Here is a 22,316-nt window from a genome sequence, read left to right as displayed (position 1 = left end):
CCTCCAAGAAACTAGCCCTGCAGAGACTTTTTGAGGTGGAATCGATTGATATTATTGTGCTACAAGAAACCCTTGGTCTGGCTGATCTCATCACCCGCTCCCTGCAATCTCTTGCCCCGAGTTGGACTTTCTTGGCTATGGATGTTGTAGGGAGATCTGGGGGACTTGCCATTGTATACAACCCTCAATCCATCAGGGTTGACGCATCATGGGGGGGCTCTGGATTTATGGGCATTAATATTTTCTCGGCTGAGCTTGGAAATAACCTTCGGATTGTAAATGTATATGGACCCTGTCATCAAAGGGAACATTTCTGGCAACATTTGTTAACTCTCTCGATCCTTGCTCCTGATCACATTATCATTGGAGGAGACTTAAATTTTTCCTTGGGTTTCAGTGAATCTTGGGGGTCTTTAGCACAGGTGGACGCTATCTTAGGGTACATGACAAATCTTTTGGAACAGACCAATTTTTAGATGTTCCCATTCACAAACCTCTTCCCACTAGGAGAAATAGAAGGGTGGGTGAAGCTGCACTGGCTCGTAGGCTAGACATATTTTTAATGAAAAGCCCTCTCTTATTGCATTTGCACCATTACAAACAATGGGTGGGCTCAGGGGGAATATCGAATCATTCCCCTATCTATCTGGAGATCCTGGAACCTCTCCATAAACCTAAAACCCCCTTCAAATTCAACCATGTTTGGTTACAAGACCCTGCCTACATTGGTTTGGTATTGGATTTCTGCGCTGCCAACCCGATTAATAGAGTTGAATATTTGGCAAAAGAATTTTGTAATAATCTATCCAAGCTTAAACACCTTTCTATTAATTGGGCTAGGGAGAATCTTATAAGGGAGAACTCTCAACTGGTCCAAATCGAATCTAAGCTGAGCTCATTGCTTGATGAAAGAAGTCTGGGATTCATTTCTGCGGAAGATAAGTCTCATTTGATTGAGTTGGAAAACCAGAAGGCACATATACTAAAGGAGCGAGAGGAATCCCTAAGATTAAGGAGTAGAGCCATTTGGCTGAAAGCTGGTGATGACAACACTATATTTTTTCAAAACTATGCAAAGGGGAGAAAAGTTTCTAATACCATTTGGAATCTTCCTCTACCTGAGGGAGGCTTTGCTGACTCTTTCAATAAGCTCTCCCACCTTGGCTCTTCTCATTTTCAAAACCTTTATAAGAGCCCTTATGGAGCAAATCTTGTTGATATTATCGATGTGGCTGGCCATTTCCCAAGATTTGTCAATGAGGAAGAATCAGAAGAGCTATTTGCACTGGTAACTTCTGGGGAACTTGAAAGCACGTTAAAATGGATCAAGAAGGACAAGAGTCCAGGCCCAGATGGCTAGACCATTGAATTCTATCTTGCTTTCTATGAGATCTTGGGACAGGATCTATTGAAAGTTGTGGAAGAGAGTAGAATTACAGGATCTATATACAATGCCATCAACTCGAATTTCATTGCCCTCATTCCAAAGTCTAATTCTCCATCCTCTTTCAATGATTATAGGCCTATATCTTTATGTAACTACTTATATAAGACTATATCTAAGATCATTGCCAACAAACTCAGGCCTATTCTCTCCCGGCATATTGCACCACAGCAATTTGCCTTCCTTGAACACAGACAGATTCATGAAGCCATTGGATCGGCTCAAGAAGCCATCCATTCTATCTGGACCAGACACCAAAAGGGCATCATTCTCAAGATCGACCTATCAAAAGCTTTTGATCAGGTCAGCTGGCTTTACATTAAGATGCTTCTCACCCATTTGGGATTTCCTCATAATTTCATCACTTGGATTATGGCCTGCATTACTACCCCCACTTTCAGTGTCCTCATAAATGGCTCGGATTCTCATTTCTTCCATTCTGAAAGGGGGCTAAGACAAGGTTGCCCTCTATCTCCTCTCCTCCTCCTGATTGTCATGGAGGGCCTCAGTCGTTTAATTGCAATGGCTAAGAGGGATGGAGACCTCTGTGGCCTCAAGATTTCTGATGATTGCTTTCTTACTCATCTCCTTTCTGTGGATGACGTTCTTATCTTGCTGGATGGTAGCATTCAGGATTCCCGCACTTTCTCCAAAATTCTCCTTCTTTTCTTGTCTGCCACCGAAATGTTAGCTAATCAATCAAAATCTACCATCACTTTTGCTTGAACCTCCATTCATGAATCCCATTTTGCACATCAGCTTTTTCCTTAGTGTATCCACCCTTTGGATAGGGGACTCAAATATCTGGGATTTTGGTTAAAACCTACCTATCAGAAGATTGCAGATTGGGTCTGGCTTGTTACAAAACTGGAGAAAAGATTGTTCATCTGGAGTCATAGATATTTATCCAGGGCTGGCAAGCTCGTCCTTATCAAATCTGTCCTAGAGGCCACCCCAGTTTTTTGGATGGCACTTGCATGGATTCCCAGGAATATCCTAACTTGTTTGTAGCAAATGTGCAATCGATATCTTTGGAACGGGAATCAAGATAAAAGAATTTTTGCATGGATTAGCTGTAAAAAGATTGCAATGCCAAAGAAATGGGGCGGATGGGGATTAAAATATCTCCCTCTTTTCGAGCAAGCCCTTGCTGCAAAAATGGGCCGGACTCTACTGACTGGGCATAATCTATGGACCTCTATCTCATATCACAAGTATATCTGGCCACATAACATTATGGATTGGGTTCGACTGCCTAGTTGGCCGACCACAGGCATCTCATCAGTGTGGAAGGCACTGCTACATTCCCTTCCTCATATCAGGGACAATCTGGTTTGGAGAATTAATGATGGTTCCCTGGCTCGTATAGGTCTGGATCCTTGGACTGGAGGAGGAGGAAGACATCTGCTATCTAGAGATCTCATGCAGTATCTTCACTCCCATGAGATCAGGGTAATTTCAAATATAGCAGATCAACAAAACTCAAGTATACTCTCCCAAGCATGGAAATCTGCTCGTCAACTTGATCTACCCCCATGTTGGCATCAAGAATGGTAGGATTACATATCTGCCCTATCTGAATCACACATCAAGATAAAAGAGGGCCTTGATGAACTAGTATGGTGTCATGCGGAGAACGGTATCTACTCTCCAAAGTCAGGATATATATCCTTGATTCACCACAAAAGACTGGAACAGATTTCATGTTGGTGGAGAAATATTTGGAAACTCACAGCACTGCTTCGAATCAGATTATTCTTCTAGTGTATTCTTAGAGATAAAGTGCCCATGGGGGAACACCTTTCTCACAGATCCTTTTATGGGCCAACCTGGTGCATCTTATGCAAATGCTCATCTGAATCGACTACTCATCTCTTTCTACATTGCACCGCCCTGCATACTCTCTGGAAAAACTTATCCTCCTCCATTCGTTTTACTGGGAAATGGGCTAGCGATGATCTTGGCAGAGCTTGGGACGACTGGACTAATAGACACAAGGGATCCAAACTACAGAGCCTCCCCTTGATTGTCAGCTGGTATATCTGGTTGGCCCATAATCAATCCATATTTGATAATAGACCAGCGTGTTGGCCACACATTGCGGCTGGTATAGTTTCTGCTTATAATGAAATGCCCGACCCTCTGCCACCCAGAGAGCATAGACCACATGCACCTCCTATCATTGACAAAAGCACACCTTGGGCGTTCTTTGATGGCGTTGCCAATCAGCGGGGCTGTGGTGGTGGTTTCATTCTTTATATCAGTGATCAACATTTCTACAAAGGAGCATAACAATAGTGCTGACCAACTATCCAAGGAGGCCATGGCATTACCCAGAGGAGAGTGGATGATCCAGGAGAAACGGGGGTCAAATGAATACCACTATTTCCATCGTCCGTATATAGACCAGCACTACCAAAGGGTCATAAGCCCTTGATCACTCGCTGTTTTTTATTTACTACTGAAAACATGAAAATTTTGTAAATGTACATAGACATATATAATAGTTTCTATTTTGAAGTGCCCTGCATGGCTTATGTATAGGCTTATAACAGACTTCTATAACTGATATTATGGAAAATCACCTTGCGTGGTGTATCTGGCCAGTATATAGTTTTGTGTCATTTTTTGAATCTGTCCGTGGTGACTCAGGATACAGCATATGCAACAGCGTCTACAATATGTAATTTTTCTACGATTAATGAAAAATTACGGATTTTTCCAATGAAAAAAAAAAAAAAATATATATATATATATATATATATATATATATAAATTCATCTCAAACTAGAATCAATCTATCCATCATCAAATAAAAATGTTACACCTAAATTAGTGATTGATGGTCTAGGACAAAGAACAAAAACAGTTATGTCTTAAAGGTTGTTCCATAGCATGTTTGGAACATCATTTCATGAAATTTTAAAATCTTGATTCTATAAGAGATAAATTAATGAATATACTTTTAGTTCCAATTGGAACCATTTTAATATATCAATAAACAAAAAAATTACACCTAAAATAGTAATTGTTAGTCTATGCTAGAATTCGAACACTTCTTTATTATGTAGGTTATTCCTAAGCAAATTTTGCATAGCACCTCGTGGAATTTTCAAAATATATTTCTATTAGAGATACCCATATTAATATAATTTATTGTGGCTATGGAATCACTTAATCATACATCAAACAAACAAGTTATTATCAAAACATTTCTCGGTAGTTTAGTTGGTCAACACTCCTCAACAAGTAAAATAAATGAATTTCTTTGTTTTCCTTTCTTTGGATCTATCTTATTAGCACTAATTGAAAGAAAAAAAATATGTTTTATTTCATATAAAACATACTTATCACCTTTATTGTTCCAAAATCTCATGTTTATTGCAGATAAGTGCTATGTTGCAGGTCCTGAGAAAACAAAAAGGCCCATCCATACACAAGTGATTCTCAAGGATAGAATTTCACACAAAATGGCATACTTTATAGATGTTCAAATTGGGGGGATTTTGAGTCCTTATAGGCATCATTAATAAAAGCTCAAAATCCTGGAAGTTTGGTCCAACAGTATCTCAGCTAAAAGAAAACACTAAATTATTTTGACATCAAAGTCATAGATGGATAAAGAAGAGGTAGAGTTTCACAGTTACCTTCAGACGTGACCAGGACACAGGGACTGCAACTCACCATGGATAGCTATTAACTCCATGTTGCAAGGTGTTGCAACTCCTAATTTCTAGGTGCAGAAACTCTCTAATGTTGGGTGTTGCAACTCCCTATTGCTAGGTGCCACAACTCCTTGTTGTTGATTGTTGTGAATCACCATTCTAGCACAGTGTTGCAAATTTAATCCTTTCCACTCATGTTGTAACTCTAATATGTTGATGCTTGTGTTGTGACTTTGAGATGTTGACACTCATGTTGTGACTCCCTAGTGCTACAATTTACACAGCCCCATTGTTGCAACTCATCTCAACATCATTGTTGCAACTGATTGCTCAAACACAAGTGTTGCAACTCTCTTTGTTGGCTACTACAAATCGCTATTCTAGCATAGAGTGTGTTATCACAGTTCAAGTTTCATGGGAAACTTAATATAATGTGGTGTTCTAAGTTTTAAACGAATTTGGGGTGCGTTGATAGATAATTTGTCAGTGTTGATTTAATGATTAAAAATGAAAAGCTCTAACAAATTAAATGTCAGCGAATGGATTAATTTCTAAACAAGCAAGCACTACAAATTAAAAGCTAGCGGGTTGTGCCTCCAATTAAAATGATGGTGCTCTCAAACCAAATCGCAACGGGTAATGGTTATGCGAAGTGTCATTCACCCAAAGTATGAAGGAAAATTAATGGTGATAGGGAAATCACATGATGAAGACCCATCAAGTTTTTCTAGGAAAATTATAAAGTGTTCACTTGTCCATGTTGTTAGTACTCAGATTTTGCAGCGTCTATGGTTTCAATTAGTTTTGCAGCGCTTGCGGTTTCATAAGTTTTGGTAGTGCCATGTGCTTCAAAGGTTTTACTAATCTTGCCATTGCTCAATCTATAGTAGATGAAGTTCTTCCCGTGCATGCTCATGTGATATTTTTCCACTCATAAGCCTAATTACCCTCGCCATTCTATATAATCATTTTATTAAATATATTATTGATTTTATAAAGAAATAAATTTTATATTTTAATAATAAATAAAATATATTTATTCACCCTCCCTACTCATTCTCATACGTATTTTTTATCTCCACTCACATTTACTTTTCCATCTGATGCAGCAAACTAACCATAGGGCCTACAATTTAATATTAATATACAACATAAAACAAAATTTCACACAATATCAAATGCACATAAAATCTCACAAATATTTAATTACTAAATAAAATATTTATAGGAGAACTCTTGGCCTACTCATTGGCCTCTCATTCCTCACTCTCACTCACTTACTTGCCTCATGGACTCTCCCAGATTTATACAAGTGGATCTGAACCCAAAGTAGGTTCTAGATCTTAAACTAACTCCCAAAATATCTCTCATGATTCATAAAAACTCTCACCCAATCCCTTATCTCTAGATAAGATCTAACTAACCCACAAATCTCTCAATTCTTCCAAAATACTCTCGAACCTTCTCCTATTTACAATAATTCTCATTCTCTCCTAAAACTATAGGAAAATACAATAAATAATTAAATCCTAACTTAGGAAACTAACTCCTTTAGTAAAAATGTTGAAAATAGAAACAAGAAATGATAAAATTGAATCCATAAATTCCACTTTGATTTGTCCTTGAATTAAACTGAGAATTAAAATCGAATTTTATTCTCATAACAACTTGTAATAGCTAACTAGAGTGAGTTGACTTAGTTAACTTAGGAATTTCGAGTTGGAAGTCTTTCTAAAGTCATGTATATGTTCTCCCTATATTATAGGGGTCCAAGATGAGTTAAGCATGAGTTGTAATTAGTTAACTCAGTTTACTGAGTTAAGTTTGGTTAAATTAGTTCCAAACTATTTGAGGAACTAATAGTGAGTTAATAGTCAGTTGATGCATTAGTAAACTCAACTAGTGCTGCTCCAATTAACTGAAGATTCCCTCGTCAGAAACTCATACATGTTGATTTTGAGAAAGACCCAGTTGAGACTAGAGTGTAGGGGCAGTGTACTACTTGTTGTATATTTTCTGAGTTGTACTGATAGTGATGCAGTCAGGAACTAATCCTTGAAGGGATTGCGTAGTTTTGGATGAGGAATTTCCCTTTAAATACGGGTTAATTCTCTCAGGAATTGTGCAAAGAATTAGAAGCTTGGAGGCGTGGAAATTTGGATAAGTATTGGCCAAAGGAAGTCATCAAGCGAAGGATAGGAAATACTTGTGCAAGTTAAGCTCAAGGTTGAGAAAAGCATATTGTATTCTTCCAAATTCTTTAACCAAGGATGCAAGGAATCAAGGGCTTGGAGAGCAGCAAAAGAGGTTAGAGATTCGCTTGAGCTTGCTTGTGAGGAGGGAGATTGATCATATTGAGTGTTGGGATTGTTCTTGTGAGAATAAGCATTGTATTATCATCTTGGATTTCTACTTAATTCAATATAGATAGTGGGGTTTTGAGTTGTGGCTTTCCCCAGATATTTATTGTGTTATGTGCCATTGATTTGATTCTCTTCCTATATTGATTATTGTTTGCTCGATGTTTATCGGCTTCCATTGTAAAGAGTGGAAGTAGATTCTTATCTCTTGCTTTAGGAAATTGTGTTAGCTTGTGAACATACAAGATTTTCTACATGGTATCGAAGTTAAAGACAACATAGAAGAGAAGAATTTGAATTTGTCCTCGTAGATTGAGGAGCCAGATTTTTTTTTGGGGCCATCAGTTTGCAGAGCAGATATGAAATTTTTTGTGCAAAATAAAAAATATAAAAAATACATACTAAATAATAAATAAATAAATAAATAGTAGATTTGGATTCTTTGCGAAAAAATACCCAAATTCAAACAAAAAAATTGGTCGAATTGGAGTTCGAATGAGGGAGATATCGTTGATTTAAAATCTGTTATTTTTCTAGAAAATTTCATGATGGCAAAACATATGAAACAAATTGGTGTGCTAGCCAAGAACCTGTATGCTCTTGAGGTTCAAGATGCATGCAAAACCTTGAGGAGAAAGGAAAAGGTTAGAGACTTGGTGGTTGAGAGGGAGAGTAAATTACCTCAACATGCAGCCCCAAAAGAAGCCTCTGAAGCAAGTTCAGGAAGTTGTAGAGCAGCCACAACTAGAGAAGCTGAGAGGAGATGGAGTGGAGAGTTCCACTCAAATATAGAAGAAGAAGTCTCACACAATTTTGGAGCAGCCACAATTGGAGAAGCTGAGAGGAGACCGACTGGAGGCATCCAGTGATGCAAAGACCTCAACCAGGGGGATATTTCGAGCCAAGTGGGCAGAGGGATCACATGCAGCCATACCTCCAGGTGTGATGTGGGGAAATTTGAGTGATAGTCCTAAGAGGGCTAAAATTGGGCAGGGTCCATTGAGTGGTTTTATCTCATGGATCATACCTTGCTACGGGAGCCCAAAGTAAATAGTAGCAGGAAGAATCAGTGGGATTGATGCAGTCAGAGATCAAAGTGAAAGAGGCTAGAACAGTCAGATACTGAAGAGCATAGAGAAGGGTTGACAATAGTACAGAAAGGCAGAGCCAATAGAAGTGCAGAGTTTTTAGTCGACAAAGGCAATAGCAGTCAGAGCCATTTATGACAGAGGCATCATTATGATTCAAGTTGCATTTTTTTTGTTTTTGGAGTTACTGGAGCAACAACACTAGAGAGAGTTGCATGCAGAACATTGCAAAGTTTCAGGATCAGGATCAATTTGAATTCCTTTCTTGTTGAGAGGGAGTATTGAAAATAGCAACAAGAAATGATAAAAATAGAATCCAAAAACTTCAGTTTAATTTTTCCTTGAATTAAACTAAGAATTAAAATTGAATTTTATTCTCATAGCAATGTAATAGCTAACTAGAGTGAGTTGACTTAGTTAACTTAGGAATTTCGAGTTGGAAGTCTTTCTGAAGTCATGTATATGTTCTCCCTATATTATAGGGGTCCATGATGAGTTAAGTATGAGTTGTAATTAGTTAACTTAGTTTACTGAGTTAAGTCCAGTTAAATTAGTTCCAAACTATTTGAAGAACTAATAGTGAGTTAAGAGTCAGTTGATGCATTAGTGCACTCAACTAGTGCTACTCCAGTTAACTGAAGATTCCCTCATCAGAAACTCATGCATGTCGATTCTGAGAAAGACCCAGTTGAGACTAGAGTGCAGGGACAGTGTACTATTTTTTGTATAATTTTATGAGTTGTACTGATAGTGCATGAAATCAGGAACTGATCCTTAAAGGGATTGCGTAGTTTTGGATGAGGAACTTCCCTTTAAATACGAGCTAATTCTCTCAGGAATTGTGCAAAAAATTAGAAGTTTGGAGGCATGGAAATTTGGCTAAGTATTGGCCAAAGGAAGTTATCAAGCGGAGGATAGGAAATAATTGTGCAGTTTAAGCTCAAGTTTGAGCAAAGCATATTGTATTCATCCAAATTCTTTGACCAAGGGTGAAAGGAATCAGGGGCTTGGAGAGCAAAAGAAGAGGTCGGAGATTGGCTTGAGCTTGCTTATGAGCAGGGAGATTGATCATACTGATTGCTGGGATTGTTATTGTGAGAACAAACATTGTATTATCATCTTGGATTTCTTATTAATACAATACAGATAGTGGGGTTTTGAGCTATGGCTTTCCCCAGACATTTATTGTGTTATATGCGATTGATTTGATTCTCTTCCTCTATCTATTATTGTTTGCTCGATGTTTATGGGCTTCCGCTGTAAAGAGTAGAAGTAGATTCTTGTCTCTTGTTTTAGGAAATTGCATTAGCTTGTGAATCTACAAGATTTTCTACATGGTATCGAAGCTAAAGACAATATAGAAGAGAAGAATTTGAATTTATTCTCGCAGATTGAGGAGCCGATTTTTTTTGGGGCCGCAATTTTTCAGAGAAGATATGAAAATGTTTGTGCTAAATTTTCAGAAACAAATAGAATATTTTGATTCTTTGCAAAAAAATACCCAAATTAGATATAAATAAATAAATAAATAAAATAAAATTTGGCCGAATCGGAGTTTGGATGAGGGAGATATCACTGATTTAAAATTTTTCCAGAAAATTTTGTGACGGCGAGACATATGAAACAGATTGGTGTGCTAGCCAAGAACCTATATGCTTTTGAGGTTCAAGATGCATGCAAAGCCTTGAGGAGCAAGGAAATAGTTAAAGACTTGGTGGTTGAGAGGGAGAGTAAATTACATCTCAACATGCAGCCCTAGAAGAAGCCTCTGAAGCAGCTTTAGGAAGTTGTGGAGCAGCCACAACTAGAGAAGCTGAGAGGAGACCGAGTGGAGAGTTCCACTCAAGTAGAGAAGAAGTTGCCTCACACAATTGTGGAAGAGCCATAGTTGGAGAAGCTGAGAGGAGACCGAGTGGAGGCATCCAGTCATGCAAAGACCTCCAGTAAGGGGAAATTTCGAGCCAAGTGGGCAAAGGAATCACATGCAGCCATACCTCCAGGTGTGAGGTGGGGCAATTTGAAGTGATAGCCCCAAGAGGGTTGAAATTGGGCAAGCTCCATTGAGTGGTTTTATATCATGGATCGTACCTTGTTGTGGGAGCTCAAAGTACATAGTAGCAGGAGGAATCAGTGGGATTGATGCAGTCAGAGATCAAAGTGACAAAGGCTAGAGCAGTCATATGCTAAGAGCGTAGAGAAGGGTTGACAACAGTACAGAAAGGCAGATTCAACAGAAGCGCGGAGTTTTCAGTCGAAAAAGGAAATATCAGTCAGATACTTTTATGATAAGGCATCATTCTGATTCAGGTTGGATGTTTTTTGTTTCTGGTGTTGCTGGAGCAACAACGCTAGAGAGAAGTGTTGCATGCAGAACATTCCAAAGGTTTAGGATCAGGATCGAGTTGAATCCCTTTCTTGTTGAGAGGGAGTGTTGAAAATAGCAACAAGAAATGATAAAAATAGAATCCAGAAATTTCAGTTTAATTTGTCCTTGAATTAAACTGAGAATTAAAATCGAATTTTATTCTCATAGCAACTTGTAATAGCTAACTAGAGTGAGTTGACTTAGTTAACTTAGGAATTTTGAGTTGGAAGTCTTTCTGAAGTCATGTATATATTATCCCTATATTATAGGGGTCCAGGATGAGTTAAGTATGGGTTGTAATTAGTTAACTCAGTTTACTGAGTTAAGTCCAGTTAAATTAGTTCCAAACTATTTGAGGAACTAATAGTGAGTTAACAGTCAGTTGATGCACTAGTGCACTCAACTAGTGCTACTCTAGTTAACTAAAGATTCCCTCATCAGAAACTCATGCACGTCGATTCTGAGAAAGACCCAGTTGAGACTAGAGTGCAGGGACAGTGTACTATTTTTTGTATAATTTTCTAAGTTGTACTAATAGTGCATGCAATCAGGAACTGATCCTTATAGGGATTGTGCAATTTTGGATAAGGAATTTCCCTTAAAATATGGGATAATTCTCTCAGGAATTGTGCAAATAATTAGAAGCTTGGAGGCTTGGAAATTTGGATAAGTATTGGCCAAAGAAATTCATCAGGCGGAGGATAGGAAATACTTGTGCAGTTTAAGCTTAAGGTTGAGCAAAGCATATTGTATTCATCCAAATTCTTTGACCAAGAGTGCAAGGAATCAGGGGCTTGGAGAGCAGCAGAAGAGGTCAGAGATTCGCTTGAGCTTGCTTATGAGCAAGCAGATTGATCATACTGAGTGTTGGGATTGTTCTTGTGAGAACAAGCATTGTATTATCATTTTGGATTTCTAATTAATGCAATGCAGATAGTGGGGTTTTGAGATGTGGCTTTCTCTGGATATTTATTGTGTTATGTGCCATTGATTTGATTCTCTTCCTCTATTGATTGTTGTTTGCTCGATGATTATGGGCTTCCGTTGTAAAGAGTAGAAGTAGATTATTGTCTCTTGATTTAGAAAATTGCATTAGCTTGTGAATCTATAGGATTTTCTACAAAAAATTCAACCCTAGGTTAGATGCACCTGCATCAGACTCCGCAAATAAAATAAAAGCATGGTCTCCCGACCATATGTCTTCATAAACTGATTAAAATTCCTCATGGATCCCATATTTTAGTTTGTCATTGATCATGTATTTTGTTATGTTGTCGATGTTTTGTTGTTGTCTTTTCTCGTCTTCCAAGCTTCCAAACTTTATGTTGTAATTCTCCTCCTTCTGTATTGATCTATATTTGTGCAATCAAATGTATCTTGTTGTTGTCCTTCTGCCTCATCTTGCAATATCTTGGTTTAAGTGTTTTTTCCATTAGTTTCCTTAATTCTTCAATTTCAATATCCAATCTAGTTTCCAATTGAAGTTTACTATTACTAGTTTGGAATATCAATTCATCATCTTTAACATTAAATTGCAGATTACATTCAGGCTCCACATTTTCATTGCTTGAACATTTCTCTTCTTTATCCGCAACTTGATTAGATTCAAGTTCCATGTGCATATTTTCTAGCAATTGTAGTTCTTCTCCACATTTCATCAACATTTTATGGTTCCTTTCAGTAATCATTTCAATAGACTGGCCTTCATCCCTACATGGAATAAAATTAATGTCATGTGCATTATCTGCAACACATATTGCATTCACACACCAATTGTCAGATTTAAAACCAACATAAGTGTTATCTTCCATCGACGATTCAGTCATCATATGTGGATCTTCTAAAAAGTTTGTGGCACCATCTATGGGAATCAAACCCACATTCACGTCAATAGACTTCATTTCAGTATCATCGTCGTCCTCACCAAGAATCGGTCCTTGCTCTGGTTCACAAATGCATACATTCATCTCGATTATCTGGAGTGTTTTCGCTTCCCTTAACAAAACTTTCAACTTTTGTTTTTGTCTTCTTGCAATCAACTGTTTGATTGGCCACCTAGTTTTCCTCTTCATTATCCATTCATGTTTCTGATTCTATAGCAACTCCATCAACACATTAAGTTGTACCTTCAAATCAATGATTTCTTTCTTGAACTCTTCATCACCAACGCCAATTTTTATGCTATTGTTGTGCCTTTTCTCTAAATTCTGCAAATGACTATCCATAGTTATTTTTATCTCATTTTTCCCTTGTATAAGCTCCTTTATACTCTGCTTTCTTTGGTGCAAACAAATGCAATATCGCTTGTCCTTGCAATACATTGACCATACTTTTGGATGTGAGGCTCTACCGATCATGCGCCCATTACATTCAATGAACCTTATCTCAATATGTTCCTAACTTAGCTTATTGACTTGTCTCTCGACTTTAAATTTACAACTTTCAACTTTGTCTTTGACTAAATAAGTTTCAAGTATTGATACATACCCTTCCTTATAACCTTCACTTTACAAATAATAAGCAATGACTCAATTCATGACTTTACTTTCTTTCTTTTTTTATTCCTCTTTTAACTGAAACTGCGCATGGTTTCTAAAAACTACCCATTCACAATTAAACCACTTTCCATTAAGACATGCTTATCATCCAAAGTGATGTTCTTCTTAATACATGAAAATAAAATTACACATGTTGTTTCCTCGGTTTCCTCCCCTCATTTATGGTTGAATTTAAAAACCATCAACAACTTTTTTCAAACAATTATAAGAATACTCTTAAACCAACCATTCTAAGAATACTCTTGAACCTTTTATTTTAGAAGTAATTTAATGTTGTCTTATTTTTTTATTTGCATGATACCCAGTGTTTCTTCCAAGTTAAGTTGCAAATGAACTATTAGTGCATTAAAAGATTAATCAATATATGTTTCTTCCTTAATTTGATTATTTACTTGATTTCCTTCACAATGTTGAAAATGTGAGTAGAGATTTCAGAATCAAGAATCGGCTTGATTATACTTGCGGGAGGGCAGCTTGTCCCCATAAAGTATAACTCACCAAAAGTCAAACTGGAAGATAAACACAGATCCTTTTTTTGGCACCACTCAAAATTTATTTTCTGAGGTGAGGATTCCAAATGTGTTCGTGGTTTCTCGAACCATGATGCCTTGTACTCTTATAAAGCTTTTGTTTTTACTTTCAACAACAGCTAAAATGTCCCCATGAAAGTCTGCCGCCATGATGCATTGCTCAATGCTCTTTTTCCTGCAATTTCTGAGGAGTTCTCTTATGTACTCTTTCCACATGAATTGGTAAGAACATATCATGCCTTTGATACTTCTTGGGAAAGTCAAAAGATACACATTGACGATGTTGTCGCATAGACATATGTTTATGTGAACGCTTTCCACGACAACTCGAGGGAGAAAACTTTACCAACTATGTATCAGTGAAAACTCAATTATGAACCAGAGTGAACCAAAAACGCATGTGCTCAAAATTCAGTGGATGGAAACACCTACGTTTCTCATTACTTTAAATGTTGCTCCCAGCACACAACTCACAGATGGCTACAATTGATGACAATTTCAACAACAAAATAATGTTCTTGATGTCTTTTTGTCTTGTACAATGAACAACAACAAATCCATGTTCGTCAGATTATGTTCACATCCTCAATGCTACCACAAAACTTCATGATTCCCGGGTCTCTTGCTTCAACGCTCCATGCTTCCGCTTCATAGCTCCATGCTCCACGCTATTGCTTTACTCAATTTTTTCTTTGCACAGTAAATCTTGTCATCTAAATTTCAAAAGCACTTTACATTGGCTTTGATACCAAAAATGATGCAGCAAACTAACCATAGGGCCTGTGTAATGACCCCAGGAAATGTAAATGTGAAACTTTACTATGGTAAAAGACAGTATGGTAGTTATTGTTTAATGTTAAAAAAAAAACAAGACTTTTCTAAACTACTTTATTGAGTAATTTAAAATATTTTCTTGAAATGCTGGCAGCCTCTGGGAGGGGGATTTCAAAGAAAGAGATCAGTTGTAATAACTGATTGAAACTGCCCTCCCAAACAGGAAAAGTCCTGGCTGTAGGGAGGAAGTTCTGTGCTGTGGGGACAGACAGAAGAATCTTTTTCCAGGAACAGGAAAGAGGGAAAAATTGGTTAAGTCTGGTGAGGACCAGATAACCAGGCACAAGGTGCACAAATCTTGTTGAGGGCTGAAGGCCTGCAAGATGGCTCGGGGGGAGAATCCAGTCATGTAGAAGGATCTCGTGGTTGGGAGGAAGAGCAGAATCGAAAAGTAGGTGATTACTAAAGTACCTGTCCATAACTCTAACGAACCAGGCATGGTTCCATTCTGCAAAGCTTTTAATGAATTCTGATGATAAATATTCTGTGAACTTAGAGTAATCAAATGATGACTGTGTTCATTCCCGTAGTTACTGTCGTGTTATTAACTATAGCTACACAGAATTAGTTTAACTAAAAGACAGACTATTAATCTATAGTCATATTAAGAAATAACCAGAGAAATAGAGATGGTTTCAAGCGAAGAGAAGCAGTTCATAAGACAAGCAGTCCTGTACGTTCTAGAATATAACTAACAGATAATATTATATGCCGAACAGTATCAGAGATATCCTGAGCCTGAAACGCGCATACCGGCTGTAACTCTTGTCTTAAGGCACTGACAGTAAAGAAGATGAACCCCACTTCTAACTATAAGGAAGCTGTCGAAATATGAAAGAGCTAACATAATTGTTTCAACAAAGAAATCAAACGCTATAACCATATAAAATGGGAAGCCATACATTGACCCGAAACGAACAACGTTATCCAGTAATAATATTTGAAGCTACAGCAATAAAGAAATCAGACTCATATAGAATAACAAAGTATAAACGATGCGTTAAACAGTGTACACATTAAGATTAAAGATTTAGAGGAGGTGCAACCGCTGCTGTGAGCGCGGCCGAGAGGAGTTCTACCTCCAGGGTAACCGTATCAGGAACCGGTGCATGTATCAAGAAAACCCCCAAACAGGGGATATGATTTAACATTTCCAAGGAAAGGAAAGAAGTTTTGTACCACTGAATAACCGAATCGAACACATTATTAGCAGAACTATTCAATAATAGAAATCACCCGGAGATACCAGAACCATTTACTCCGACCCTATAATCATCATAAGCACTGTAATAATTATAAGTAAATATGAGGAACTTCGCCGTCGTAGAGGCAGATAGCTTATCCATAGCTGGAATCAGACCATTGGTAAACAAGGGAAAACGATACATCATTCTAACATTGTTCAGAACGCAACGCGAAACACATATTATTATTTGCCAAAAAACGCAAGCAACCCCAGAGAGGGCTCAGACAGAGCAAAATCTTCTAAGGTAAAAGAAATTAGAAGAGAACCCAGATAGTATATTTGAAGCGTAAACATTTATATATATATGAAAACTGAAAACCCTCAAATTATAGACTGGTTTTGCTAACTAGAGGTTGGCGCTACGCGCGTCGTTGCCTTAAAATTTAATAACAGAGGCACCATTGTCTAAAGATACCGAAAGGGGAAGATATATCAAAATGATAAGTCCACAGACAACTGAAATTGAATACATGGAGTCCGCCGAGCTTTACAGTACTTCATGGGTCGAACATGGAATTAAAACAAAAGAAAACCCATAACAGTAGTGAAGATCCTCTTGGGAAGAAATACCTCCGCAAATCAAGAGAGAGAACCAGAGAGGAAACCAGCATCCGGACCCCGGACTGCAATAACCAAATACGAAGGTATTAGGGATGAAGGGGCTGAGAGCTCTCGCATTAGGAGAATACAAAACATGAAGAGCGCCTCTTACCTGTATTTGCTGAGAGAACTGAGGCGCAGGGGTTAGCACCTCGATGGCGTCTGAGGAACTGGAATGAACCCACCTGCATACACTACCAGTAAGAGGAAAAGAATCAGTGTTAACTTTAACTGGTAATAATTTAACTCCGAATGCGAGCCACGAAATGGAGACGGATAAGTAATACCTGTGCAAGCTTTGCAATGAACGCTGTCGGATAGACTGTGTGGAACAAATGAGCTTCCATTCGCTCCAGCAGGGTTAAGTATGGATCCAAAACCCTCGGCCTTTTCCCAGCCCTTCGATCCGAAGGGTGAATCCTGATCGTCGAAGTAGAGCGGGAAAACGGAGCGGAGAAGCCGAGGAACCAAAACCCGAGGTGTCACATGGCCGAGCGAGCAAGCCATGCCACCTGCCATGGCGTGGACCACATCCATTAAAATGAGCAATGACTTGGCACCTGCAAGGGCTGCGGCCGGACCACGAACCTCCGCGCCAAAATTAATACAAGCCCAGAACTGGGTGGGGACGGTGAGTCAAGTTAAATGAATGTCATAGAACCCACCTTAACCAAATCTCAGCGTGATATACATAAACATTAGTGCAGCACACAAACCAACACGCGGTAAGGCGTTGGACAACGCAGCATGCAAATCACATATTATAAAGTATGTGGCGTTGATTATAAAGTATATAGTGTTGATTAAAAAGTGTATGGTGTTGATTATAAAGTATCTGGTGCTGTGTAACGCGGCATACAAACTGCGTAGAAGGGAAAAACTTTAAAGTATGCCTCTTAAATTTTTTTTGTTATGTATATGTGAATGAGGATGTGACAAATTGGTATCAGAGCCCAGTTTCAACACTGTGGCCTTAGAAATGACATGTTCCATTGTGCAGGAAATTACAACATACATAACCATACATATGTGTAGAGAGTTAATAAAACAATTAATTATTGTTTCTGTTTATTTTAGGGGTGAGATACAGGAACTCAACAGCTAACAGCTAGCTAGGAGAAGAAGGAAAATGCAAGAAGATGGCAGCGCCCCTCGGGAAAACCCAGAGCTGTGGGTACAGCTGGGCGAGGAAACACGAAGCACAAATCTCGCAATCCTGGAAACCGTTCAGGAGTTGAAAAATGAGATGGCACGTTTACGGGAAGACAACGCGCGCTTGACAATGGAACAAGAGAAAATTCTGAAGAGTTTATCGAACAGACAGAACCCACCCTTATCTAACCCCAGTACGGAACAGCAGAAGATGACGGAAGAGCAAAACTATCAATTCAGACCTGAAAACCCAGAAGGTAAGGAGGATCATTCTGATAATGTACCGGAACAGCAAACTTCCAAACGTCAGAAGATGGAACTGCAGGGAGAGTTTCGAAAAATTAAACCCCCACATTTTGATGGGGAACAGGAAGAAGCAGTTGAAGCTTGGCTAATAAACATGAACAAATATTTCCAGTTGTACGAGTATGATCATAACTTGAAAGCGCGACTGGCTATTTTCCAGCTACAAGGTAAAGCAACCCTGTGGTGGGAGGAGATCAAGATAGTCAAGGGGGTAAGTGAAAGGACTATCACATGGGAAAAGTTCCAGAAATACTTCAAAGAGAGATATCTGACCGAGCGCTTTTACGATGAAAAGGCAAAGGAGTTCCATGATTTACGGCTGGGGCAGCAGACTATGGACGAATTCATTAATCGTTTTACTTCTCTGTTACGTTATGTACCCTATATTAAGGAGGAAAAAGCCAAGGTGCAAAGGTTTGTGAGCAGCTTACCTTCATATATAAGAGAAAGGATTGAATTTGACAATCCTAGGACAATGGATGAGGCTATCCGCAAAGCAAGGATCTGTTACCAGCAGAATAAACAGAAGGGGGATGGTTCAAATAAAAGATGGAATGAAAAAAAGAGTAGTCGGGTGGTTGGAAACAGCAAAGGAGGTCGCAGTAATGGTGGTAAGGGAGCTGGTAAAGGTTTGAACAGCAGAACTGTAGCAAGAAGTGCGACCCGGGCTAGGACCTCAAGTGAGACAAGAGTAAGTGAACAGCCTGTTAGGCCAGAAGGTGAGGGAATGACCAGACCTCCAGTTCAATGCTGGGGCTGTGGAGGACCTCACTATGTTAAAAACTGCCCACAGCGAAAGGGTACGGATCAGATATCCCAGATTCATGAAGCATCAACTGTTGGGGATGTGGCACGTAATGTACCAAGGATTAATGCAGCCTTGGATGATCGCCAAGCGGAATACCAGCCGACGATGGTGGAGTTTGAAGGTAAAATCTCAAACCTTTCTATAGCAGTTCTCATTGATCCAGGAGCTACTTTAAGTTATATTAGCCCAAAGATAGTAGAACAATGTAAGTTACAATCTGAAAAATTCAGAAATCCATGGTTGGTCCAACTAGCTACAGGAGCCAAGAGACGAGTCTTGGCAAAAATAAATAATTGCTCTTTAACCGTAGCAGGGCAGCCAATAGTTGTGGATTTGAACGTATTACCTTTGGGTTCATACGACATCCTGATTGGGATGGATTGGCTGGAGAAACACTGGTCATTAATAAACTGCAAGACTAAAACCATTTACTATAAGAATGATCTTGGTGAGCAGCAAGAACTGCAAGGGATCCAGCATCCTGTACGGATCCGACCCATTACAGCATCTCAATTAGCTAAATGTATCAAAAAGAAATGTCAGATCTATGCTATTCAGGTGGGCTACGCAGATCAGAAGAACAAAACCGTTATGCTGGACAATATTCCAGTGGTACAAGAATTTGCAGATGTTTTTCCAGAGGAGGTACCGGGATTACCACCTAAAAGAGATGTGGATTTTACCATCGAACTGATTCCGGGGGCAGCACCTGTGTCACGGGCACCATACCGTATGAGTGTACCAGAATTAACAGAATTGAAAATGCAACTGCAGGAGCTGCTGGACAAAAATTATATACGTCCCAGTGTATCACCCTGGGGAGCCCCAGTGTTATTTGTCAAAAAGAAAGACGGAACATTTCGGATGTGTATTGATTATCGTCAGCTGAATAAGCTCACGATCAAGAACAAATACCCTTTGCCCCGGATTGATGAACTGTTCGATCAAGTGAAGGGGGCAACGGTGTTTTCCAAGATCGATTTGCGGTCTGGTTACCATCATATTAGAATTAAAGAGGAGGATATCGCTAAGACAGCTTTCAGAACACGGTATGGACATTACGAGTTTGTGGTGCTACCTTTCGGCCTGACCAATGCACCTGCTACCTTTATGTGTTTGATGAACAGTGTGTTTCACAGGTTCTTGGATAAATTTGTGTTGATTTTTATTGATGACATTCTGATCTATTCCCGATCAAGGGAGGAGCATGAGGAACATCTTAGAATAGTGTTACAAACGCTGCGAGAACATCAATTATATGCTAAGTTTAGTAAGTGTGATTTCTTCCGGGAAGAGATACAATACTTAGGCCATATAATCACCAAGGAGGGGATTGCAGTGGACCCTGAAAAAATAAGGACTATAATGGAATGGCCCATACCAAAGGACGTGGCAGATATCAGGTCCTTTATGGGGCTAGCTGGCTACTATAGAAGGTTTGTGGAAGGATTCTCAAGGGTAGCATACCCTATCACCTCCTTACAAAAGAAAGGGAAGACATTCAAATGGACCCCAGAGTGTCAGCGGAGCTTTGAGCAGCTTAAGCACTTACTCACCACCGCTCCCATTCTGTGTATAGCTGATCCTAATAAGGATTACGTGGTTTGTATTGACGCAAGTAAAGAGGGTGTGGGAGGAGTGCTGATGCAGGAAGGAAGAGTAATTGCATACGAGTCAAGGAAACTAAAAGAGCATGAGCAGAAATATTCTGCCTACGATTTGGAGTTGGCAGCCGTTATTCATGCACTAAAGATGTGGCGACATTACCTCTTGGGAAGAAAGTTCCTGTTGTTGACAGACCATCATAGTCTAACAAATTATTTCAGCCAACCCACCTTAAATACGAGGCAAGATCGTTGGGCAGACTTCCTAAGTGGTTTTAATTTTGAAATTAAACATCTAAAAGGAAGGGAGAACCGGGTACTTGACGCGTTGAGTCGGAAGGTGCAGTGCTTGTGCAAAATTTCGGTCAGTAGATGGCAGAGTACTCTACTCGAAAAGATTAATTTGGCAGCTGATCAGGATGTTGTTTATCAGCAAATTAAACAGCAGGTACAGCGACTTCCTGATAGGGAAACACCACAAGGATATGAGTTAGATGATGCCGGAATGTTGTACTTTAATAAAAGGCTGTACGTACCCGATGAGGATAGTCTTAGAAAACTGATTCTAGACGAGTTTCACGTCAGCCACTACACTGGGCATCCAGGTTACCAAAAAATGGTCACCGCACTTCGGAAGGAATACTATTGGCCAAAAATGAAGAAGGATGTAGTTGAATATCTGGCGCGATGCCTGGAATGTCAGCAGATTAAGGCGGAGCATTTGCATCCAGCAGGGCTGTTACAACCCTTACCCATTCCAGAATGGAAATGGGAAACTATTTCCATGGACTTTATAACCGGGCTGCCTCGAACGAAGAAAAATAATGATTCCATTATGGTGGTAGTGGATAAGTTAAGTAAGGCAGCACACTTCATACCTGTACAATCCACGTATAAGGCTGTGAAACTTGCTCATATCTTCATGCAAAATGTGTTCAAATTGCATGGACTTCCGAAGGTAATAATTTCTGATCGTGATGTTAAGTTCACATCAACTTTCTGGAAGACATTGTTTGCTGAACTGGGAACACAGCTAAACTTTAGTACAGCCTATCATCCCCAAACCGATGGTCAAACGGAACGGGTGAACCAGGTAGTGGAGGACATGCTGAGAGCATGTGTTATGATGAAACCAACCCAATGGGAGGAGTACCTCCACTTGGTTGAATTCGCGTATAATAATGGGTATCATTCGTCAACACAGCTAAGTCCCTTTGAGGTCCTGTATGGGCGAAAGTGTCGCACACCTTCAAGTTGGGGTGGACCTGAGGATAGATTAAGACTTGGCCCGGAAATGCTCAAGGAAATGGAAGACATGGTGAAAAAGGTGTGTACCAACTTAAAGGCCGCCCAGGATAGACAAAAAAGTTTTGCAGACCGGAAGAGAAGGTTCAAAGAATTCCAGGTCGGAGACCATGTTTTTGTAAGAATTCAAACCAGAAGGAGTACCTTGCAGTGGAGTGGGTGTGCCAAACTGGCTCCTCGCTATTTTGGACCCTTCCAAATCCTGGCGAGAGTGGGGCCAGTAGCTTATCAACTCGCCCTGCCAAGTCATATTAAGATCCACAATGTTTTTCACGTATCTGTACTAAAAAAATACGTCTACGATCCTAAACATGTGATCCAATGGCAGGATGTTCGGGTAAGAATTAATCTGGTCGTTCTAGTTAAGCTTTGTCCTCAAACAAGGAAATAACTTGATCTGTTGCTGTTTGCAGGTCGAGCCGGAAGGCGAGGTTCTGGTCGAACCACTGAA

This window comes from Pinus tabuliformis, chromosome 8 (genome assembly GCF_031772625.1).
Source record: "Pinus tabuliformis cultivar Carrire ecotype Pingquan chromosome 8, CPIR1, whole genome shotgun sequence".
In the NCBI taxonomy this organism is placed as follows: domain Eukaryota; kingdom Viridiplantae; phylum Streptophyta; class Pinopsida; order Pinales; family Pinaceae; genus Pinus; species Pinus tabuliformis.
The sequence above is the reverse complement of the archived record's forward strand: the minus strand, read 5'-3'. Positions refer to the sequence as shown.